This window comes from Cyprinus carpio, chromosome A11, assembly GCF_018340385.1.
Source record: "Cyprinus carpio isolate SPL01 chromosome A11, ASM1834038v1, whole genome shotgun sequence".
NCBI classification, from domain to species: Eukaryota; Metazoa; Chordata; class Actinopteri; order Cypriniformes; family Cyprinidae; genus Cyprinus; species Cyprinus carpio.
The window spans coordinates 11,901,968-11,928,703 of NC_056582.1; the positions used below are offsets into that span (position 1 = coordinate 11,901,968).

The following is a 26,736-nucleotide window of genomic DNA, read 5'->3' on the forward strand; positions in this document are numbered from 1 at the left end:
GAGTCACAATAAGAAACCTGTGAGTGTGTGTCTGGTGAGAGGTTGAACCCCTGAGTGCTGGTAGCAGGGGGCTGTGGTAATTTGTAGTGTCTTTGTATTGTGGAGAACTCTTTATTTGACTATGGACAGGGAGGGGGGGAGTTTAGGCACTTCCAAAAACCCTTGCCTGAGGAGGGGATGACACACACACACACACACACACACACACAGATAGATACACATTTAGACACACACACTAGGAATGGAACCCGCTGAAAGCATGGTTTATTTGCACAATATATGTTGTTTCGAGCATCACGGTTGCATATCTTGCTGAATGACTCTTGGCAAATATCACTAGACAAAATGTGTCTTTCAAATGTCTCTTTTAAAAAAAAAAATTCTGTGGTCGACAAAAATGTTAATTGCACCAGGCAAGTAGCAATAACAATGACTTAATTCACATAAGGTTTTTGCTTAAAAAAATTCCAAAAAAAAATAATCCCCACAAGAACATACACACAATATCATAAAATAACAAAAAAGCTCTCACACACATACAAAAGAAATCATAATTCTTATTTTCACTATTTTTTTTCTTTTTTTCTCTTTTTCTTTAACAGTCTATGTGGTTAATTAAAAGTTTGAGCAGTTTGTCTGAATCTCTCATTAACACATACCTTCTAAAGAGCATAAATGGAAAATGATTTGTAGTCTTTGTATAATATCCATGTGTCTGGCCTGTTTGTTTCATGAGACCCCGTGTTTGTGTTTGTGACCTTGTTAGCCTAATGAGACAAGCAGTTGCATTCATTTATGTGTTTGTGTGTTTCACCTCAGACCTGATGGAATCGGTACTGTCACAGTTGAAGAGAAGGAACGGTTCGAGGAGATCAAAGAACGACTCCGCGTGCTGCTCGAAAACCAGATCACACACTTCAGGTACATCACTGTCAGTCTACACAGCATCAACTATACCACCTTATTAACAGCTAGAGATAATAATGGTACATGTGGTATAGATAATACTTTCTTTACTTTTTCAAAGTAGTGTGAAACTGCTAAATCCAATGTACATGTAAATGTTGCATGAAACTAATTGTGTGATTACTGAATGTAATGATGAAACAGAATATTCTTTTTCTTTTCTTTTTTCTGACAAATTGAAATAGGAATGCATAATGTCTCATTTCTTGATGTTTCAAAGCTTTTATAAACACGGTTCCTTTAAATTTTCTCTCTGAAGTATTGTTTTCCATTTGGACGCCCAGAAGGAGCCTTAAAAGCCACTTTGTCACTGCTTGAGAGGGTGTGGTGTCATTTTAATTTTCTATTTCTATTTCTATTTAAATTTCTATCTATCTATCTATCTATCTATCTATCTATCTATCTATCTATCTATCTATCTATCTATCTATCTATCTATCTATCTATCTATCTATCTCTATTTATGTTATTTAATATATGCATGTTTGAAAAAGCATATGACACAAAGTAATAAAGACCTACAAACAGACATAAATACGTACAGTATGTATCTGATTTCATATTTGGTTTACAGGTTTTAATGAAGGACATTGTGACACCTGTACCTCAGGACGAGGTGAAGGCAGTGATCCGTAGATGTCTGGAGCATGCAGCTTTAGTGAACTACCAGCGTCTCTCCGAATATGCCAAGGTGGAAGGTAGGAAGCACATATACCGGTTTTGTAGAGTTTCTTCTCCTCTCTGCGCTGTCTTCATTAATATAGTACTTGACATACCTCTCCTAGAAACATTGCTTAACAACAGCGATGCTCAACTAACCAGTATTCCATGAAGGCAATGTTGAAATGGCACTGATGATTGTTTTTTTTTTCAGAAAAGGAATGATAACAATGGAGCAGTAGTTATCTGTTGGTGTGTGTAATGACTTTTTATGTTGTCTTTTTTCTACTAGTCTTCTAAGATACTTGAGATAATTTTCCTGTAGTATATAATAATTTCTTTATAATAATAATAATAATAATAATAATAATAGAATGGTTTTTGATTAGGTCTTGTTGGTCCAGGTTTGTTTTGGTTCTTTGTAGCAGATAATAGAGTAAAAATGCATTCAATTCCCTCTCTCAAACCCTGGCCTCAGTGCCATATTGTTTTGCTCAGTGGTTTCTTGCTGCTCTGTGTGGATGTTTGCCTCTTTCCTGTGGTTTAGCTTTTAGGTCTAGCAGTACAAGGGTGACCAGACATCCTGTTTTTCCTGGGACAGTCCTGTATTTTAGCTCTATTTTTATTGTCCCGACTTATTAAAAAAAAAAAAAAAAAAACAACCCCTTGCCTACCCCCCAAAAAAAACCAAATCACCCTAACAATCACTTAACAAAAACAAAAAAAAATTGTCACCCCAAACAAGCACTGCACAACAACAAAATAAAAATTTCCTCCCCATCACTCTGCCCCACTTCAACTTCAAAAGCATAATCCTCTTCACTTATCACTACCTTTCTTTGAGTCTTTTTTCCTCTTTCTGTCTCTTTCTTTCTCTCTCTCTCTCTCACTCTCTCTCTGCTCCCTCCCTCTGCACTTTCCTCTAGTTTATTGGCTTATCTTATTTGGAGCCCTGTCTTGTTGAGCCAGTTTGAGAAGCCAATATACAGTGTAAAGCTGGATTGCCGACTCAAGCAACACACATTTGTGTGTTGCAAGTGAGACGGTTTCTTTTATTGACATGGACAGCTAAACTCTGACTTACACACAGGTGATATTTGATGTCAAATAGTAGCAATGTTTATAGGACAGGTGTTTTAAAAAAAAAAAAAAAATTTAATGACTGTCCATGTCCATGAAGAAATTTGACTGGGCACAGCAGATACTGAAGGAAAAGCCCTTAGTATCTGTTTGCCAAATGATGTCTGTGTTGTTCCCTATTGATTGCTGACCACTAAACTGAATGTGACTTTTGTACTAACCCAAACTAACCAATAGTTTTCAACACACTCACAAGTCTTTCCAGAGACTAAAACTTTCAGCTGGATTAAGGATAATGGTAGAAATAAACAGAATAGCTAAAATCTACAAGTCTAAAGTTACAAAAGTATTATATTTATTATAATTCTTATTTACAGTAAGTACACCACCAGACAAAAGTTTGGAATAATTAAGATTTTTTAATTTTTTTAAACAGATCTTGTATTAAAAAGTAAAATACATAAATAAAAATAAAATACTTTTATTCAGTAATGACACATTAAATTGATCAAAAGTAACAGTAAAGACATTTAAAATGTTACAAAAGATTGCTGTCAAATATATGCTGTTCATTTGAACTTTCTATTCATCCTAGAAACCTGGAAAAATAATATCATGGTTTTCACAAAAAATATTAAGCAGCAAAAACTCTTGTTAACATTGATAATAACAAGAACCATTATTAATAACTGAGCACCAAATCAGAACATTAAAATGGCTTCTGAAGGATCATGTGACACTGTAGACTGGAGTAATGACTACTGAAAATTCAGCTTGGCCAACACAGGAATAAATGACATTTTATTATAATATTTCACAATATTGCTGGCTTTACTATATTTTTGATCAAAATCATAAATGGTTCCTTGGTAAGAATAAGAGACTTCTTTTAAAAACATAAAATATCTTTATTATTCCAAACTTTTGACCGGTACTGTATTTCTGAATAAAAATGAATAACCTACCTTCATAATAATAAGTAGTGGCAAATTGTCACAATGATATGTTTAAGACTCGATTTGAGGGAGCTTATAATGATGCTTATATATATATATATATTTTTATATATATATATATATATATATATATATATTTTTATTTTTTTATTTTTTTTATTTTAAGGCTTTGTGCATATTTGAGTTGAAATGTTTTCTCTAGCTTCATGCATACTGATCTTTAGACCATATCAGGACTCACTGATCACTAATAATTTTGTCCTTATATGTGCCTGCTGCAGAATTATTCCAAAGAGACACAGTAGATCAGTTAGTAGGCATTTTGCCAACCCTGCCAGGCAACTTTGCATGCAACTAAATTTGGTCAAATCCCCCTTATTACACATGCAGCCGTTGTGCTTCTTTCTCTCTCTTTCTCCTCTGACCCCTTGCTCTTGCATGCCCCAATCCTCTTTTATAGGGAAAAAGAGAGAAATGTATGAGCATCCTGTCTTCTGTTTGGCGTCACAAGTGATGGATTTAACCATTCGTGAGTACACTGCTCATCTGGAGCCACTCCATCACTTCCGCCAACCCCTCTTTTATTTCTTTTCTCATTTTTTCCTTCTCAAGCACTTTCACAAATAGTTATTCCCTCACGCCCTGACTGGCACCATCCTCTTCTTTTGCTTGTAGTCTGCTTGCCTTTTTCTTTGAGTTTATTACTTGGAACTTAGGTTGAGTGATTCAGCCACAGGTCTTCCCGTCGCTTTGAATAGACCATCCTGTCCAGCCGAGTCAGTGTGGCAGCTGTTCTTTCTGTTTTTTTGCTTATTCTTTTTATTTGTGACTTGAATGCATTTTTACTTTGCTTTTGTGTAAGTCACTCCTCCCAACCGTTGTCCTGAAATCGATGTGTCCCAGGTTTACAGTACAGGTCAGGTACAGGGTGGAAGAAAAATTATTCAAATCATCTCCAACCCATGAACAAAACAGGGATTCTGATGCAGTTTTCGGAGACATTATGTGTTTAATCATGTTTTCAACGACGAACACTGTATGTTTTTGTTATCCACTCCAGCAGCTTATCACTGTGCGTCTTCACTGTTTTTCGGTCTGTTTGGTTTATTGTTTCTGTCTTGGGTCAAACTTGGTTTCAGGCGTGTTTCTGGTGTACAGCAGGGGTGTCAAGTACTTGAGTAATTGTACTTTATTACTATACAGGAATTTCTACTTTATTAAAATACTCTATTTATACTGATTTTTTGAGGAGAAAATGCTTTATACTCTGAAGATTGAGACAAAATGTTAAAAAGTAGAAAGTACATATTTGATTTTTTTTAACAGTGTAAAATTCTTTGCTGTCACTTTTAAATGGTGATGTAACTTTTTTAATTTAATTTAAAAATAGCCAACATAATTCATTTGTTAATGTGGTTATTCTTGTTTTTGAAGAGATCAACACAAAATAGCCTTTCAAGCAATTATTAATTGTTAATAAATGCATAAATGTTTTTCAACCTAAAACATCCACTCCGGTAGAGTTTCTTTCACACAATCGTTCACGGGGGTTTCACTGTTAGACAGCTTTGTTCTTGAATGCCTCTTTCTTTCTTCTTCTTTTCTTCTCCTTCTATTTCCCCATCAGATCTCACATCTTAATACAAAACGAAAGCTGACCCCTTCTTCCTTTTCTCTTTCTTTCTCCCTTCTCACTTCCTTTCTTCTCTTTCTTTCTTTTAGTAGAAAAATCTCAGAGGGATCAGAAGGATCCAGGTGACATCTTTTGTCTGACTTACTAATAAATTCATTTTAAAACAGACCCCCACCCTCCCCCCAGCTCTAAACATAACCAACTCACAGCATTCGCATGGCACGATTAGCAGACGTAAAGGTAAACATGGGAATGTTGTGACAATGTTATGCCAATGTTGGCTACAGTTTATACATTGCATCTAAATGAAGATGCATTTTCCATGAGCTGGTAAGAGCTGTATGTATTACCAGTCTGTGGACCATGCAGAGTGAGTATTTCTTTATTTCTAAATGAACAAAAATATATATATATATTAGCAGATTGGATAAATAAAAAATATCAGATTGTTTGCCTGTATTAATTACAATTAAAGTGATACTCTCTCTGTTATTATAGTAACACTTTGCTATAAGATTCAGTTCTTTAACATTATCCATTATCTGTTAATTAATGCATTAGATATCATAAACATACAATAAATACCTTTTTTCCAACATGTATTAATCTAGGTTAGATTAATATATTTATTATATATTAAAAGTATATATTTTATATAAATATATACTACTACACAATACAATTTTCATTATTCTTGTTTGTCCACATGTTGTTTTATAAAATTATTATTTCATAATTCATATATCATAAATTAGCATTAACCCAGATTAATAAATGTTGGAAAAAATTAATAAATAAAAGGTCATTGCTTGTTTATAATACTTAAGGCTAGTGTTAACAAATTGAACATTTTGTGTAAAGTGTTACAGAAATGGGTCAAATAGCAATACTGATGCACTGTTAAATGCATAGTTTTGTTTTTTTCAGTTCACATCATATTGCTGATTTTCCATGTGTGTGTGATGGTTTCTGAAACCTTTACAGAAATATCAGAATAATATGTATATTTAATATACAAACTACATTATATGTCATGGATTGGTTTAGAAAAATAATTCAAATGTCAAAATGCTAGTGGAACATTCTGTCCATTGCTATTGAAGTACCTGATTTTGCATTAGTACATGCCATTTCGTCCCAGCATGGACAGTAACCATTTAAAAGGCCACAAATATTATAATTTTTGAAAGTCTTTAGTCCTATGAAAGGAGCTGATGAGGACTGAAATACAATTAGAGGAAAGGTCAGAAAGTTAATTCACATTTAGGGGCGTGTGCTTTTGTGTTTAGTGATGAAAGCACTGTTGACTGAGAGGGGGGTGTGACTCTTTTAAATGATGTTAATTGTTTTGACATTTGTCACACAGCAAATGACTTCACTTCCTAGTTCTAGTTCCTAGTCTTTGTGTTCCTCCATCAAAGTGCCACATTTACCCCACAGAAAAAAAAAAAAAAAAAAAAAAAAAAAAGACAATGCTGAAAGATCTGACAAACTGACAGCACAAACATTTCTTTGTTCAAAACCAACAGAAGATGCACAACCAAAAATCAGCTAGGTCTTCTAAATCATTACATAAGAACACCCTCTCAGCCAGTATTGAAGCATTATGAGCTATAAAAACATGTATCCATACACCATGGTCCATAAATGTCTCTTTACTTTGCAGTCCCATCCTTAACCAACATTAATGAACTGTTCACCTCATATTGTGTGTATTCATGATGCTAAAGACCACTGAACATATATCCATTTTCACAACAGTTCATAGTAAACTGGAATAGGATTTCTTTAATTTCATATCAACTCCTGTCGTTCTCCGTCTTATAAAATGACAGATGGGATAGACAATGAAGGGTACATTTAAGTGTGACATGTTTAAGAGGGAGTTGCTGCCCGCTTGTATTGACAGAGAGAGGTAGGAAATGAGATGACATAAATGCCTGCATGTGCTGAACATTATGCATGATGAGTATAACATATTTGTTGTTGTTTTTATCCCCCCCCCCCCCCTTAGTTCCTTGGTTTGACTCATTATACTTGCATTGCTCTTTATTGACTCATTATGGTTCAAGTCTACAGAGCTCAGTGTTGACAGAGTGTCAAGATTATGCTAAGTCGTTAACTAAGGCAGCAGAGTTGATATATGCAGCAGCTAATTTATGGTTCATTAAGTCAGGTTTTTTTTTTTCCCCCAGAGAGAACATTTATGAAATTAAAATGAAAATTTAGATGTAATCCTGAACTTTTCCCATTTCTTACCTGCTCTGTAATGTTAATTGTCATCTAAAGTTTTTGTCTTCATAGCAGATATGCTTATGAAGTGACATTCTTTGGAAAAGGATTTAAATTAAATACATTTTTTAAGTCACTGTTAAAACGTAAGATGTTTTTTTCTGCTTTGCAGATATTTAAAAATCACATGCAGTGAAATTCAATTTAGTTTGGGCATCAGACAGGCTGAGGAAAGTCCAGTGTTTTCTGTGTGTGTTTGTCTGTATGTTGATATTAACTATTGTACCTTTGTGCTTCAGAAAATGTAGGGCGCTTAGTCACACCTGCCAAAAAGCTTGAGGACACGCTCCGTCTGGCCGAGCTGGTCATAGAGGTACTCCAGCAGAATGAGGAACATCATGCAGAGGTGGGTGTGCCAGACATGACATGGTAGACATATTGCATGCTTAAATACACAAGCATGAAAAGAAATATGTCAGGCACTCATTTATATGCGAAAGCAAACAATATTGTTTCAATAATAAGACATCAGAACAACTTAAAAAAAGTTTTCAATATTGAAAAGCCTACTGTACGTAAGGGTCTTCAATGGCTGCTAGTACTATTTAGGTAACATTCCCCATTAGAGCAGCCATCAACCTCTCACAGACAACAGCAGAAAATATGTGTGTTTTTGTGTTTTTAAATTATGTGCTCCGCAGGCCACACACCCAAGTACGGGAGGTCAGGCGGTACAGTGTTTTTTATTTTTTGCTGTCATCCATGGCGTACCCTGCTCTTGCATGCTAGCCTCATGATCTGAACTGCCCTGGAAGAGGCATTACATGGGCATAGCAAATCAGGAGTCAGGCACCTGCAGGGTGGATTTCAGTTCAGTTCATTCTAAGTTCATTAAATAATTAAATTTAGAACTGACAGACAGACAGACAGACAGACAGACAGACAGATAGATAGATAGATAGATAGATAGATAGATAGATAGATAGATAGATAGATAGATAGATAGATAGATAGATAGATAGATAGATAGATAGATAGATAGATAGATAGAATCAGCAATTCATCTTCAGAATTAACTGAACTGAAATTGCTGTCACATTGACTGAATACATTCCAGTTTGAAGGCATCATAGTCAATGGACAAAATTACTACAGTTGTGCTTATTAATTCATCTTCATTTCGGTTTATGTCAAGTCTTTTATTCAGTTTTGTTTTGTTTTAAGTTTATTTTGGTTTGGTTTGTATATGCCATTTACACTTCTAGTGCCAGGTTCATTAAACCATTAAAGGAATAGTTCCCCCAAAAGAAAAAAAAAAGAAGATATTTTGAATTATGTGTTAGTGTTTTTTGTTTGTCTTTCTGTCTGTCTGTCTGTCTGTCTGTCTGTCTGTTTGTTTGTTTGTTTGTTGTCCATAGAATGAAAGTCAGTGGGGTCCAATGTTGGTTAGGGCCACGCTGACTTTAATTATATGAACAAAAATATCATTCAAAATATCTGCCTACAGAAATGGCTACATGTTCGGAACAGCATAGTCATACTTTGCTCACCAGAATTATTCATTTTTGGGTGGCTTATCCCTTTATGCACATAAAACCATTTTTAATAAACATGTCCACTAAAATGCATGGGGTTGTTTATGGTATTTTACATAGTCCAGTCATTTATCATGCCGCAAAATTGCATGTTCATAATTGAATAAATCTGGTGGATTAAATGGATGTACATATACAGTATCTAATTTTTACAGCATCACAGCAAAACCTAGAACCATTTACAAGTGTACCAAACTGTCTTAAGCATAAGAATTTTTTTATTTATTATTAAACATTATTTCTATTGTTTGTTTCTTTTTGATCAAGATCACTGTCAATCATTCTTAACTATTTTCACAATGTTTTTCAATTGCATTTTAAAGCTCTTTATTGTTAAAGGGTTTTATGATAATAAAGTACTCAAACTTAAACACAGCAAAGAAAATCTCATGTAATTCTCGCTGTTTTTCATTACTTGTTTGATGGCTGGAAAACGTTGGACAGGGTAAAGAGGTATGTAGACCATAGAGTCCCCCACCATGTGCATGTTGCAGCCCCTGCACCATGGATGGAGGGATTTCCTCCTAATTTCGTCCTCCCCATCTCTGCCTGGACACCCCATCCTTCCCCTGATCAGTTGTACCTGTGGAGCGTTGAGCAAGTTGCTTGTGTTTCCACAAGCATGAGGGGACAATGCTTCACCTGTGGAAGCAGACCCCTCTAAAAAAAAAAAAAAAAAAAAAAAAAAAAAACAATGAAAATGAGTCTGGTCTCATTTTCACTCTTGCACAACCCCAATAATATCAAAACTCTCCTCTGTTTTGTGTCCTTCAGCGTGGTTTGGTCTGCTAGCTTTATGCCAGCTCTAACTATAAATATTAAACTGTATAAGAAATGCACTTCTCTGTGTTTTTTTTTTTGGGAGAGAAGTTGCAAGAAAGCAAATCTGCTATACTGGTCTAAAAAATACTGGTATGAAAGGTTTGTTTGAGTTGTCAGTGACAACAGCATGCTTTTTTAAAGGAGAGGAAGCCATGATCTACATGAACTTTTCATTTGTCTAACATGCTTGGTGCTTATCTACAGGCCAGATGTGCTACACACAGAAGCGCGGTTGGATCAGCAGCAGAGAAATCTCACTTGCAGAAGACATAATTACACTCTTAAAAATAAAAAAGGGGGTTTCGTAGTGATGCAATAGAAGAACCTTTTTAGGTTCCCCAAAGAACCTTTCTGTGAACTTTTTTCTTGGTGAGAATATTTAGAACTTTTTTTCTATTATAAAGAACCTTTTTTTGCAGTGGAAAAGTTCAGTGGATGTTAAAGGTTCTTCATGGAACCAACAATGCCAATTAAGAACCTTTATTTTTAAGAGTGCCTTTAAAATGATTTTGTTATGAACAGAGAAATTATACCAATAACTACTGAGATTGTGCTGCTAATCACTCCTTCTGCTGTATGCTGGGAATTTTTTGTTACAAGGGCATAAATTCCTGTGCATGAACTTCACATCTGCAAAATGTGAAGTAAATAAAGATGTACTTTAATTATAAATCAGTGTATATGAATTAGACATTAGCTGTGCTTTTAGAAGAGGGAGTAGCATGAGAGTTTCAATGCATGAGATAAGCTCATGACACTCCACAGACACAAAGATGAAAAATTACATTACTGGACAGTCAGGCATAAATCTCAAAACTGTTCGAAGACAAGTGCAATTTTTATAGATCTGTGGACTGTCATGCCCTTATGAATAAGAGAAAGGACTGAACTTCAGTGTATGTCTATATTACAAGGCTGATTTTATTTTTGCTTTCATTTCATCCCCTTTTTCTGCCTCTTGTGTTGCCTCTATCTCTATTCCTCTGGCTGCAGGCATTTGCATGGTGGTCAGATCTGATGGTCGAACATGCTGAGACATTTCTGTCTCTATATGCTGTGGACATGGATGCGGCACTGGAGGTCCAACCACCAGACAGCTGGGACAGCTTCCCTCTCTTTCAGCTTCTCAATGACTTCCTGCGCATTGACTGTGAGTATTTACAGTGATCTTTTCTGGACAGGTCCATATATTTTATGCCTTAATAAATGAATATTTTACTTTAAATACAATTATTGACACCAAATGTGTCTCATAAACTGAATTAATATAAAGAATTTATTTTAATTCATATATATATATATATATGTATATATATATATATATATATATATATATATATATATATATATATATATATATAAATAGAGAGAGAGAGAGAGAGAGAGAGAGAGAGAGAGAGAGAGAGAGAGTGAGTTATCATGGTCATCATAAAACAAAACAATGAAATGAATGAAATTGGAAATTCATATCTACAGTCCATTATGTCATAATTGTGATGTTGCTTGCCTGCAATAGGTTACAAATTGCAACAAAGCGGAGCTTTAAGAGACAATATAGAAGAATTAAGGACCAAATAGCGAAACCCGCAGGGGGTCGAACCAACACATTGAATGTAAAGAGTTTGCTCAAGGCCTTATCACATCTCTAATGAACTGAAGTCAATGGGGTGCTGTCCATGGTGCTAAAGCCACACTGCCATGGGCTGCAGTTGACTAATTATCCTAGTGGCATTCTTTGCACAGCTTGACAGGTTGTTGTCTGGTAACCTATTCTTGATATTGGATTGTTTTTTTCTGCTGGGAGATCTAGAGCGTGAGAAACCTAGAGTGTGTGTACTGTGTGTATGAAATAAACATTTTAGCAGTATTTCCCTTTTAAATTATTTTTATTTATTTTTTTCCCATTACATTCACATGCTTAGTATTAATTTTAAACTTTTTGTTATTTTCTTGCTTTTTGCTTGTATTTGTTTATTTTTGTTCTTCTATCTGTTCTTCTCTTTTACTATGAGAGATTGTGTAACATCCTAAAATAAAATAAAAAAGATTGGAATTATTTTTAATAATCTCTTTTAAAGAAGGGAGCAAAGATACTCTTTTTTAGAACTAACGTAACAACTTTTACATTATTACCTATATTTTGGTCTATTTTTTCAGCATTCCAGCAGAAAAAGACCAGGAAAAAAAAAAAAAATAGATATGCAATTTTTTTAAGGGTTTTTAAATTATAAACATGATCAAAACTTTTTTTACACAAATCTACTACATGCCTTCCGTCATGTCATTGATACATGGTTTATACTTTTTTAGTAAATAAAAGGCCTTGTAGTGTTGAAAACATCCACTTTTCATGTCGTGTAACATATTATATATTTTTAATAAAAAAACATACCCAAAATAACTAACGTAACAACTTTTACATTATTACCTATATTTTAAGATGAACACTTACTGAGCATGATTATTATTATAATTATAATTATATATTTTTTTTAAATCATCATCTCCAAATTGCATATTTTTGCTCAGTTTGGTCCTCTGAATAAAATTCCATATTCTCACTATAACATATATTAGCCATAAAAGCCTGATGCAATAAATATGATACTTATCAAAACACACATATGAAAACTTTTTTATTTTATTCTGTCAAAAGGTTTTATTTTGTCTTTAAAAAAGTGTCATCCAGTTCCCCAATCTAGCACCATGTATTTCTCCATAAATCCACACACATATTAGTCCTCGCTACTACACAGAGACACATATCAACTCCCCTGGCCTCCTCACACACAAACACACTCACATAAACACAAACACAAGTAAACACCATCGAGCGACAGCCTACAGCATGCACTACATCTGTGGAACAGGACATTCAACATGGAAGGTCACTATCGTCCTGTGCCTGTAGCACTGAGCTAGGCATGAAACAGCCTTAACACCAGACAAGCGCTAAAGCAGAAGCTATTCATGCTGTTAATGAGGTCTAAAACAGAAGAGCCTGGGAGACCCCACTGCCCCGGCCACTCGCTCGCGGACAAACACAGCCAAGTGTACAACCACCGCCGCTCAAGTGGCTAATTGGAACAGAGCAATCAGGGAAGCAAACAAACATGGCACCTACTGCGAATGATCGACCTTGAGTACAGCGAGAGAGATAGTAAGAGAACTAGAGATGCTGTGCCTATAATATGCTTAGTCATTACATGCTAAAATCTCCACCAATACAGTACACGTTTAGTATTAGATGCACAAATACAAATGTTTTTAAATGAGCTGTTAGAGATGTATGATAAACTGTTATCTAACATAAAAATAACATAGAAGCGTTTGGACCCTATAGCATGATGTGAGGATGGTAAATAATCTCATTCCTTTTCTATCATTTTTTACACTAGCAGTCAAAAGTTTGGAATGGTTCTTTTTGAAAGATATCTCTTATGCTTACTAAGACTGCTTATTTGATCAGAAATGCATTAAAAACTGTATTATTGTGAAATATTATTATAATCGGCAATAGCTTTTTATTTTAATATAGTTTAAAAAGTATTTTTTGTTATTTTATTATATTTATTTTATTTTGTTGTCTAAGTTTTTATGTTTGCTTCTGTTTATTCCTATTATGATCAAATCCAGTTTTAAGGCATGTTTCAAAATCAATAAGATAAATCAAAAATAAAACCTCTCATATAATATTTGGTTTGATCTCCAGAAATTGAAAGTACCATAACACTTCTATTTTTTGCCAGCTTCATTTTTCAGATTTGCTTAGTCACACATTTTCTGCCATTACTACTGTATGTCAGCATTCATTCACTGTGTTCTTTCTCTCTTTCCCACTTTCGTCTTGCTATTTCAGATCATTTATGTAATGGGAAGTTTCATAAGCACCTTCAAGACCTGTTTGCCCCTCTGGTGGTGAGGTATGTGGATCTAATGGAGTCCTCTATAGCTCAGTCCATACACAGAGGATTTGAACGAGAGTCTTGGGAACCTGTCAAGTAAGCAAAACACTTTTTGCTTTAAACTTTTATTATAGAGATGTTAATTCAATACAATTGTAAAAATAAAAATGCACGCAATAAAGCATGCCCCTTGGCCTTTTGCAGTCTCACCATTTACACATTTACACACAAGTTTTCTTGTGTTCAAAATCAGCTACATGGATTCCAACAAAATGAAAATGTGTTCTGTCTTTTTGTTTTCTTGAATCCTTCTTAACACTTGTCTACTTGTTTTTTTTAACAGCTTAAAAGTAATTATTTTCAAGATACAGGTTTCATTTTTTTTAACTAGCCCTAATTTGCTTACACTCCAAACCAGCCATGCTTGTTGAACTTTACAAACATTCTTACATGATTCCCAAATATACAAGTCATCAGAATAACTTGGAATCACTAGACAAAGCAACATAAGACAAAGTGTGTGACTGTAAGAATGTTAATGCTAATTGAATCCACAATCTGCACTTCAGCAGAAACAAATGTGTTTTCTCGTAAAACCAGAGCCAAAGTGGTGATGATGTGATTCACTCCTTCTCATGTGCACTTCACATCTCTACAACACCATCTTATCTCTGAATTAATTCTTCATCTTGTGCTCTAAACATACTGTATGTAATGCTGTTTCTTTATCACCCACGCTTTCTTCTGTGCATTTACATCACGGCATTCTTTTTTTCTGTGTTTTTTTCCTTTTCCACAGGAGTTTAACAAGTAATCTACCCAGTGTCAACCTACCAAATGTGAATCTACAAATGCCTAAAGTACCAAATCTACCATTGTCAGTTAATCTGCCACCAATGCAAATGCTTAGCTTTTCCACCCCCAACTGGATACCGGGTTTATCTGATACTGAGTGTGTACTGAATCTGTACTTTAATCTAATATATGCATGTGTGGCCTTAGCATGAACATAATTGTCTTTAGTTTTCACTTAACTAAAATTCAAATTTACCCCAGATCAATTGTAGGTATAGGTTTCATTTGAAGATTTAAGAGGTGCATCTACAGTTGTAAGAAAAAAGTTTTCGAGCTCATTTCAGCTTGAATTTTTAAAATGATATTATGGAGCATCACACAACATTTTACAATGTCATATATTTTTGTTGAGCTGCAGATCGCTCCAGAACATTTCTATGTGCAACTAATATATTTATTTATTTTTTTACTGTTTAACACAATCTGTTGTTGATTTACTAACAATGTTATGTGTCGTAATGCACACGAATACAGTAAACACAAACAGATGCTTTGACATTCTGCTATAGACAAACAGATGCTGTGCAAAAGATCAGTATCTCACTAAATGAGTTTTTTAAATACAATTTTATTTGTAATCATATATATATTTTTATTTTGTTATTTTTATTTTGTTAATAGAATCATACGATTATATATACACAGTTTAATTTTTTTTAATTTTCATTTTAGGAGAAGATTGGTAATTTGGGCGTTCTTTTGCAATATTTTTATCTTCTGGTATTAAAATCAACATTCAATCAAAAAACACAGTACAATTTTAAAAGCATGCATATAAAAAAAAAACAAAAAAAAAACTAAAAAAATACAATCAATTTTCAAAGCATGCATATACAAAAGAAAGAAAAAAGAAATTAAAAAAGTACCATTGAAGCATTACATCTTGTCTCACATGAAGATAAAATTATAGTAGTAATATAAAATCTAATTTCCAAATAGTTATCAAAGTTTTTCTTAAAACTGTACATTCATCATCTACTTTCTTTACATGTGTGGAAATTTTCTACATACACATTGCCTATGAATTAAGAATTTGTGATTTAGGCGACTGACAGAGGTGAGCCAAGGGAATTTTAGCTTATATTTAGACATGATAATTAAAAACCGATTCTCCAAACCTTAGCATATTACAGCTTTCCAGACGAGAGTGAAATACCTTACACGCTGCATGTGTTGGAAAAAAATTACACATCCACACGCAGACATAATTACGCATGCTGAGTGAGACTTGGTGTAAATATTCCATCTCTAAGGTGTAATAGTGGGTAAACACCAAAGGTTGCCAAAACTTGATGAAGCCACCTCAAAATATCTGTCTTAACATATCAGACTTAAGCTTAAATTACTTCAACTTTGTAGAAATTAGTGTTTACAAATTTCAATTATGCTAAGGCCACAGCATGGAAACAGTTCATAGAAAATTTTTAACCCAAAAAGGCCCTAAGCATGTTGAAGGGTTGGAAGATACAAATAACTCACTATAGAAATATGCTCACGTTTTGCTAGCTCAATATTACAGCTGAAGTGTGTCATTTCTGCTGTAGTGGCACCAAACAGACTCACCAAAATAACTAGAAGGGAATGTTTGTTAAGACAATTTGGTAAATGTGATCTTGAAGAGGATTTCAGTCTTGAGTCTGAATGTTTAACACTGCTAAATATTGCTGGTTGGTTGCCAAGGTGTTTCTTATGGAAACTTAAAGGCAAATGAAAATTTTGTCATTATTCACTTACCCCTAACGTTACGGTTGAACCACTGATGGCAGATGGACTATTCTGACGATGCTTTTCATATTTTTCTGGACCTTGACAGTGTATTTTACTTGGCAGTCTATGGGACAGTCACAAACTTCCCGAATTTCATCCAAAATATCTTAAACTGTGTTCCGAAGACGAACAAAGCTTTTAAGGGTTTGGAACGACATGGGGGTAAGTGATTAATGACAGAATTTTCATTTTGGGTAGGAGTATCCCTTTAATTGCAACTTTTTACCTACTTATTTCTTGCAATTCTGAGGGAAAAAATTAGACATATAAACTGAAAATTGCAAAATATGTCACTCAAAATTATTTCCCCCCAATGTGTTCTGAGTGGTCACATTAATGTCAAGCCAGCATAATAACAATTTCAATCCAGTTCAAATGCTTGTTCAGTCAACTGTTAGCCCTGCCCCAAACTCATGCTATTGGTTGAGCCAATATTGTTAATTTAAGCCATTAAAACAAGCATATTGCAATTTTGTTTGGTGCTGTGAGTGATGCAGAAATTCCACACTTCGCCTTTAACAAAAATGACTTACAATACCATGGTCATATGATTAGATGCTCTTCATTGGTATCTGGTCATGAATAAGTGTTGCCACTTTAACATCCTGTATCTTTCCAACATCTTCCTCCTCTCCCTTTTTCTATTAGAACAGAACAGGGTACAGGTGTCCATCCTCATTCCTCCTGCTGTATTTGCTGGGTATTAGGTCTTAGAGTAATAGTACTCACTCCACCAGTAGCCTGTTTTAGGATATGGTGTTAGGATGGGAATGCTGAGGGAGATCACCCACAACCCACTTCTGGCCCTGTCCTGTTTCCCTCATCTACAGTGTGACAGACAATGCTCTAAAGTGAAATGCAAACTTCAGAGAAACAGGCATTTGCTTTCAGTGGAAACTAAATATAAGACTCTAAAAGGACTTTACCGATTGTGTGAGAAACCCAAATCCAAAATGCACTGTATTTATTTATTCATTTAGTTATTGAATTTTTTTTTTTCACATAATGGCTCAATATAATTTTTGTTTGTGGTCTAATTTGGCTGGTTTTACAAGAGAAATCCTGTTTCATTTATTATTAGGGGCCAAGCACCAAAGGTGCTTAGGCACCTATTGTATCTGTTAGCGTGATTTTTTTTCTTCTTCTTCTTCCGCCACAAGTCTATGGCAGCCCATAGAACCACTTGCGGGAAAGTTGTGGAATTTTGCACACTTAATAGAGGACAGTGAGAAAAGTCACCATAGCAAATTTGGAGACTCTAACTCAAACTCTGTAGCGTCAACCCCTTGTCCAAAGTTGCACTCATGTTTATGCTAATAACTTTTGAACCGTAAGCCAGAAAATGAAAATTCTGCAAGGTTTAGTTTTTTTGCTGTTTTTAATTGTTCGTAAAACTTACTTTTTCGAACTCGTCCTAGGCCGTTGCACCGATTGTCACGAAAATTGAACCAGATTATCTTCAGACCATGCTGGCAAATAGTTATGGAATTCAAGCTGATTCATCCAACTGTTCTTGAATAACATGCAAAAGAATTCTACGAAAAGCAACTGAGAAAAATACTTGGCATGTGTTATAACAACGGTTAAGCATATTGAAACCAAGCTTGGTGTGTGTTATAACAAGCATGACCTGAGACTACCTGCAGCGTTTCGGCACTGTGCCACCTAGTGGTCAGGAGATATGAAAAATGCATATTTTTGCTTATAACTTCTGAATGGTCGGGCCAAAAATGACAAAACTGGTCTTTTAGATTCGATGCATCATGCCAAGTCGAATGATATCCAGTATTCCCATGTCAGCCATTTTGGGCATTGGCCATTTTGAATTTTGTCATAAAATGCTATAATTTACGAATGCATTGACGTATCATTACGAAACTCGGTAAGCATCTTTGACACCATGCCCTGATGGTACTCAAAAAGATTGGGTTCAGTACCACCTTGTGGTCAAAAGTTATAATGAAATTTATAAAAATGCTAATAACTTTTGCATACATTAGCCTATTGTAATGGGACTGATGTTGATAGATTCCTTGGATCATGCCAAGAAAATTGATACAAATTTTTGTCATAATTGACTGAACTTCCTGTCCACCATTTTGATTTATGTTGAAAACCTACTTTTTCAAATTCCTCGTAGACCGTTAGTCCAATTTTCAATAAATTTGACTCAAATCATCTTCAGACCATGCTGGCAAAAATTTATGGATTTTGTTTTGATATAAGAAACGGTTCTCGTTTAGCACGTCAACGAATTTGCTGGAAAGATGCCAAACTGCATCTGAGGGCTGTATCTCTGCAATGCTTTGATATATTTACATCAAACTATATATGTGCCATTGTCACTTCAAGCTGATCACGCCACATCAATTTGGTAACAGCGGCAAAGAGTCAAGAGTAATAAACCATTCATTAATTGTTAATTATTAAATTTCCAAAAATGCCAATAACTTTTGATTGCATTAGCCTATTGTAATAGGCTGCAGTTGGTCTGAGGCTTGCTTCTGTAGTGCTTGGCCACGTAATTGCTGCTTGCAGCAATGCATTTCAAAACTTTCAAAACAAGTCTTTATAACTTTTCTTAGTAAATTTTTTTTAAATAAAGTAAAAAAAAAAAAAAATAATTCTACTAAAAAAGATAAAAATGAATAAACAAATATGAATATGCAAAGATTATAGATTGTTTATGAAGTTTACACATTTTAGTAAGCCAATCAAATATGATTGAATTTAAAATGATCGAATTTAATATACTATCATTATTAAAAACAACTTGAATGAATGAATGAATGGATAAATAAAAGATTGATACTATCATTGATTATTAGTGAGGATCAATCTTTCTTTTATTATTATTTCATTTATCAACAGACACAATTACACAGAGCAGTAGAAGGATGTATAGAAATATATTTACAGATTGATTAATAATCTTTCTACTGCTTCCGTTAGAGTCTTCTAACTAAATCTGGCTTCAGTGTAAAGCTCTTATTGTTTCAGTTGATCTTAAAATATGTTTCCACTGAAGATGCCTTAGCGTGCTGGCTGTTTGAGGATTCATACTCGGTCTATAAGGAATGGAGTGAGAGTCAGTCTCTGTTTTCTTTATGATCAATTCTTCATTCACTTCAGACCATGAGGATTTAAAATGGGCTCCATCCAAACAGATCAATGCCTGTCTGGGACTGTAGCTTCTCCTGCCACTTCATACACATACAGCCTTTACTTGTGCTTTTGCACATCTCCTTTGACATCATTATGCATGTTTACCTTTCCTGTACTCAAACAACCAGGCCTGACTGGTTATCCTTTTTTTTTTTTTTTAGGATTAAGCATTTATTTTTTCCATGGAACGATCACAGGTGAGGTTGATCTGTAGCCATCAGAGCAACTCTGCAATGATCGGGAAGTGGTAAAAATAACTAAACCAAATGTGTCACCCTGGAGTGTGGACTTAAAAAACCCTGCCCTTTGACCTTCCTACTTCCCAACCTCAGAGCTTTCCCTTATTTATATACAGCTTTGATTAAAATAACTTACTGTATATTCCTCTGACTGTCTCCTCTGAACATGTCCTGGCGTTGGCAGTAATGGTTCAGGGACATCAGAAGATTTGTTTTGGAAGCTGGATGCATTGCAGACATTCATCAGAGACCTGCACTGGCCAGAAGAAGAGTTCGCCAAACACCTGGAGAGCCGACTCAAACTCATGTCCAGTGACATGATCGAGTCCTGTGTAAAAAGGTGAGACATGAAAACATTGCTGACAGTTGGAAACCTGGTAATATTTGGTAATATTATTGATTTGACTGCAGTGAAACTATTAGATGAGAACAAAGCTGGAGCTGAATTGAGTTGGATGGTAACACTCTTGCCTTCTGTAGAGCTGCTTTATAGCCGAATCAAATTCATTTCATAATTGACTAATTTTGCAACAAAAAAACTGTTACTGAACTGAACTAAATCAACATTGCACTGACTTGAGCTGAACAATGACACTATTGTCTTCTGCAGAGCTGCTTATAGCTGAATCAGACCTGTTTCATTATTAACTGAGATTTATTGAACTGAACTGAATCAACACTGAACTGACTTGAGCTGAACAATGACACTATTTGTCTTTTTAGAGCTGTTTTACAGCAGAATTTTGAATTTGTCTCATATCTTATGTACTTTGCAACATTAGTAATGTAATTTTCCTGTTTGTTAATTTAAAGCTGCTTTGAAACAATCTGTATTGTAGAAATATAATTAACAGCGGACACTTTTATAGCTCAAGAAACTGTTTGATATGTCCTGCAGTGTAACATGCAAAATTCCATCAAAAACTATTTTTAACAGCTTTTTTTAAATATATTTTTTTTTATATGCATGCTTTAATGACACAACATTATTTGGGAGATTACATGGACTATTTTTCCTTTTAAAAATGTATGTAACAGCACAGTACCATTTAAAAAGAGGCCAAACGTGATTCAAAATAAATAAATATATCATATAAATAAATAAAAAAATCATAAATCAAAATGCTAAAATTGAAAATATTTGTTGATTAAAAAAAAAAAAAAATCTTGCATGTTATGTCAACTAACCAAATAACATATATCTAGTAATTGAGTCATATAGTTTGCAATTAGAACTACATTTGAATTCTTCATGATGTGACATTGCAGTCACTGTAAACCCTCATCAGTAGTCATTTGACTTAAATGCACTTTAGTAAACACTACATCTAAACAGTGAAATATTTTTTGTAAAATCTCTTGGCTTTTCCATTGGACTAACTGAAAAAGGGCTAGCTGATTTTCAGTGTGCAGCCCCATATCTGTAATCCTTCTACTTTATGTGTTTTGAGGATGTCAAGCAGGACGTCTTCTTAGTTGCATTCTTCCAGTCACTCTAAAGGTGTGATAAACTCTTTGTCTTGATTGCTGTGAGTGAAGACGTAATTTAAAGTGCTTTGAGAAACTGTTGTAAGTAATGTCATGGTAATTTGCTGATTCAGAGGATGATCTGGTTTAACAAGTAAAATAATCCATTGCTTTTCCCCTTCCATTCCACACAAAGACTTAATATGCTAAAAATGTGAAAAACACTATTAAAGAATAATTTATGCATTTCATTATTTTTATTTTTATTTGTATTTTTTTTTTTTTTTTTTTTTTTTTTTTTTAATTCTTTATTGCATCTCAGTCATCTCAAAAGCTAAGATTCTGCCGAATAAATATTTTGGCTATACCTGCTGTACCACTAAGAACACCTGCTCCTGCTGCTGAGAGTATAATGCAGGAACTCTCAATTACTGGCATATATTTTGTCTTGTTTTTTGCTATTCTACCCCATTCTTAATTATCAAAGCGACCAGTCAGAGTTCGGTCTCTGTTCTCTTGTTTCAGAACCAGAGCAGCCTTTGAGGTGAAGTTGCAGAAGAGTCCACGCACTACAGACTTTCGTGTCCCTCAGTCCATATGCACCATGTTCAATGTTATGGTGGATGCCAAGGCCCAATCGGCCAAACTATGTGCCATGGAGCTCAGTCAAGAGGTAGACAGCACCAGCAAATGTATCTTTCTGATCTCTATTAAACCCTTCCACAATTCTCATGTTCTCTTTCTCTGTATCTTTCTCATCATTGCAAACATACACTTTCTCTGCCACAATTTCCAGTAAAACACCCTCATAATGTGCTGATCTGCATAAATCTAAGATCGAATATCAATTTATATTGTTAAATCCCTTATTCTGTAGTCTTTTGAATTGCATGAATTCATCATATGCACCAGCGTATAATATATACAGTAGGTATATATGAATTGTTTTTTAAATGTATAAACACGCATATTCTTTATGATTGTAAATATATCATTTAAATGCATTTATTGCTGTAGACCTGAATGATTCACCAGCATGGCAGTTTTCCATTGTTTCAGAAGTTTAATTTAATTTGACTCTGTGCTGGAATGAGACGTTTTCTTTTTCTCTCTGTTGCTCTCTAATTGTCACTGTCACCTTGTCTGCCGTATCTTTCTTTTCATCCCTTTTCTCAATCTTGTGAAAGTTTGTTAGAGAATGGGTAAGTGTGGCTAACAATTCAATTGAATTCTCACCTTTATGTCCCAAAGGTATAATTAGCAATCCTAGCAGTTTCCCCCAGCCTTGTGACACTTAAATTGTTTTGATTATATTACCATATGTGGTAGCTTCTTCTGAATATACATGTGCTAGAAGTGAGACATCTCATATCCGTAGCATCTTGAGACAAGTAATGATCTGAACTGAATTAATTACCCAAATGTATTTAATATGAGGTAAATGGAGACAAAGGGACTGAGTTTGTACAGATTATCCCAGGTGAAAACCACAAACAGCTCAAGAAACCTTGTTGCAATTTGTGCTCATTATGTCTTTGTTTTCCAGAGACAGTATCACTCACAAATTGACAATCTCATCGAGGAGACGGTGAAAGAAATGATTACTTTACTCGTGGCAAAGGTACCATTCAAGGAATACAAAATTCCTAAATTATGTTTTTATATCTACATAGAATTGCTTCCTAAAAAAGTAAAAGAAGACTTTAATTTGATAAAACAATGTTGGTTTATATTCATTATTAAATCTCTTGAAATTCTTAGCATAGAAATAATTATCAGTTATGATAATTTCACATTTTGAAGGGAAACATGTTCTAATTTTTTCTTCTTCTGTTTTTTTACAGTTTGTTGTGATCCTAGAGAGTGTCCTGGCGAAGTTGTCACGTTATGATGAGGGCACACTTTTTTCCTCCTTCCTGTCATTTACAGTAAGGACAAATAATTGTTTTTTTTTAACACAAATTCAAATACAAACAATTTTTCATAAAAATATTTTACTTCTGTCACAAGATACTTTGACTCAAACATTTCAGTTAAAAAAATATTATTTATTCTTATATTAAAACTTGTAAAATATTTTTTTAAAACTTGTAAAATAATAATTTTAGCTTTGCTTTTAGCTTAATATTTCTATAGGTGATGTTATTTTTAACTTTGCAATTCGTTTTTAAATTATTATTTTAATTTAGATTTTTTATGTCCCTTTTATTTGCTTTTAGGTAAAAGCTGCTTCAAAATATGTGGACGTACCTGTAAGTGACAACAGGATTTTTCTGATGCTTATTGATTTATCGATCAAACAGTTAATTGTTTATAAATAGTTTATAAATTCTTTAAGTTGTTCATCAGTCAATTTACACATTTTTGTTTCTTGTAGACATGAAACCTCAGTATAAGCACATTAGTCTAAATAATGAATTAATAGCACGTTACACTATAATTGTAATAGCCATGGCCTGCTGTGCAGATGGTCATCTCTTAGCCCCAAATGGTCATTCATATATATGTGACAGAGACTCATTTCTGTGAAGCTCTCCCCTCTGCAGTAGACAGTGTGATGTGTGTGTTGTGCAACAAAAGCCCATCGTGAAGATGCCGCTGGGTCCAACTCATTGCATTCACATCACTGAGTTTCCTTTAACTGCCAACACATTTGGTCACGACGCGAGGCTTTTTAAATTAAAACCCTGTCAATGAATGCCAGAAGTGTCCTCTCGCTCTCTCTTTATCATTCTCCTTATGATCTGAGGGTCAGCAAATCTTATGTTTCCATGGTAATTGTTTGCTTAATACACAAAATAAATTATGTCTGACAAACTTGCTCATTTGCACTCTCTGAAAGGACCCATAGATGTGTGAAGTAAGTTCAATTTACAGCGTCTGACAATTACCAATTCTGATGACCTTCATATGCCCGCTGGCAAAGGAAGTGTTTAATTCTCCACTGAGGCTGAGCAGGGGGGCAAAACACCCCAGATGATTTACTCTGGCTTGATTTTTCACTTGCCATTTTGTTGAATAGAATCGTAATAATCAAATAGCATTGTTATCCTGCCGGTCTGTTCAGACTTCAGACTCTGACAGTGACAGCTCATTTTGCGCACCTCAGGTTTTGCCTATTAAGAAAATGAGAAAGAAAACACTCTTCATCTGTCTGTCAGGTGAAATATAGTTTGCTAATTTGATAGTAGACAGTAGCAAAATCACCATAAGCGTCAGATTAGCATAACCATACAGGTAACACTTTAAAATAACTTTCATCAATAAATCATTAACAAACATTATATAATGCTTAATGGATCATTAGTTAATATATATTCAAGAGCTAGAAACATGAGATAATGTGCTTGTTAATGTTTGCTAATAGACTTATTAAACATTAGATAATGTTCAAACAAATCATTATTTCATGTAAGTTAAAATGCTTACAAATGTCATTAAACTTTCATTTCCATATGGTCAAGCACTTATTGAAAATCTACAAATGATTTTAACAGATGTTATAAAATGATTAAAAGCTTGTGTTAATGCACAACACATTAGCTGCTATTGAGGTCTGATATGGTTAAGGTTAGGGACAGGTTTGGTGGTATGGGTAGTTTATATTATATTGTTTTGATAAATGTACAAGTATTTTCTTTTAAAAAGTGATTTGTTTTTCTCCTGGTTAAGTATTTTCTTTTAAAAAGTGATTTGTTTTTCTCCTGTTTATTTATGATTCAAGGAATATCCTGTTTATACGATATACTAAAGAGTAGTATACTAATGTGAGCACTGAGGCAATAAAAACTTTTTTTTTGCACCAAAATTACAATGTTATGTCTTTAGCAAGCATTTAGCAAAACTTAACCAGCCACCCTTCATACAAACCTTGTTACATTAGCTAAAAGTCCAATGCCCATAAAGATACTAAAAGATTAATAATCATTTATATACATTTACAAATGATGAATAGTTTCAACTTTAGATTGGCTACTTCAAAAACATGAACAAATGATTAATAAATGATTAGTAAAGATGTGTGAAAAGGGTAAATTCGGGTTTTTCAGGACACTTTTGTCATCGAGATGACTGCTCATAAAGGTATTAATGATTAATAAACATTCATAAACATTTACAAATGATGAATAGTTTCCACTTTAGATTGGAACAAATAATCAATATTTTAAATAATAAATTAATAGATTATTTGTTAAGATAAATAAAGATGTAAATAGAGGTATACACAACAAACAAGGACCAACAAATGAAGATCAAATGAAACTGAAAGTTTACTGACATTTGTAGATGATTTTGTTTCTTCATCAGAACAGATTTGGAGAAATTTAGCATTACATCCCTTGCTCATTAATGGATGCTCTGCAGTGAATGAGTGCCATCAAAATGAGAGTCCAGAGAGCTGATAAAAACATCAAAGTCCACACGATTCCAGTCCATCAATGAATGTCTTGTGAAGTGTGTTTGTAAGTGACAAATCCATCATTTAGGTGTTTTATCTTTTTAAATGTTGCTTCTGGCCAAAATATCAATCCATAACAATGCAAGAAGCAGAAGGAGTGCAACCCTGTTGTCTACTTTTTCAAAGAAGCACTAATATATTTGTTAAGAACTATTTTAATTCAAAGAAGAAAACAAATATATACATATTTCTCTGCTGATTAAAATACACTACCTTTTCAAAAAGCAACGGCTTGAGTTTAAAATCATGAACGGATTTGTTTGTTCCAAACATGCAGCTTTTCACTTCACAAAACATTTATTGATGGACTGTAGTCGTGCTAAAGCTATTTGTGTAGTCCTTATATAGACTGTTCCAAACAGGTCACCTATGAGGTTCCATGATGTTTAGGATGTTGCCTATATAAAGGCAGTTCACAAAGGTTTTTGAGCAGAGCTGTTGTATGCTAACATTGAAATGACATTAAGCAGTAATACATCTTTCTTTTCTTCATCCGCAGAAACCTGGGATGGATGTTGCCGACAGCTATGTGACATTTGTTCGCCACTCTCAGGATGTCTTGCGGGACAAGGTCAATGAGGAGATGTATATAGAAAGGTTATTTGATGTAAGTAATGGCTGTCTTCTCCCTCTGTGAAGGGGGAGGCCCTCCAAAATGTGACATAACAGCCAGCTAGGAGGGATAAGTCACATTTTGAGACCCTGCTTCTCTCTCTTTCTCAGTTAATTTCTCTATCTTTTAATCTTTGACTCTAACTTTTCCTCTTACACTGCTTCTTTAGCTTAACCTTTCCACTCTGCAGTGCTGTGTGTGTTCCTGAATGTTCTGGCTGTAATATTCCCTTTCCTCTGCTCGTTATTCCTAGTGCAAAATTCTGGAGGAGGATTATCTTAAGATGTGTTCTCACACAAAGGGGCATGCAGATGTGAGCTTA

General features: G+C 34.3%; 1 pseudogene; it reads left to right on the forward strand.

Annotated features, from left to right (window-relative positions):
- LOC109065736 overlaps positions 1-26,736 on the forward strand; it is a 104,119-nt pseudogene that overhangs the window by 63,887 nt on the left and 13,496 nt on the right.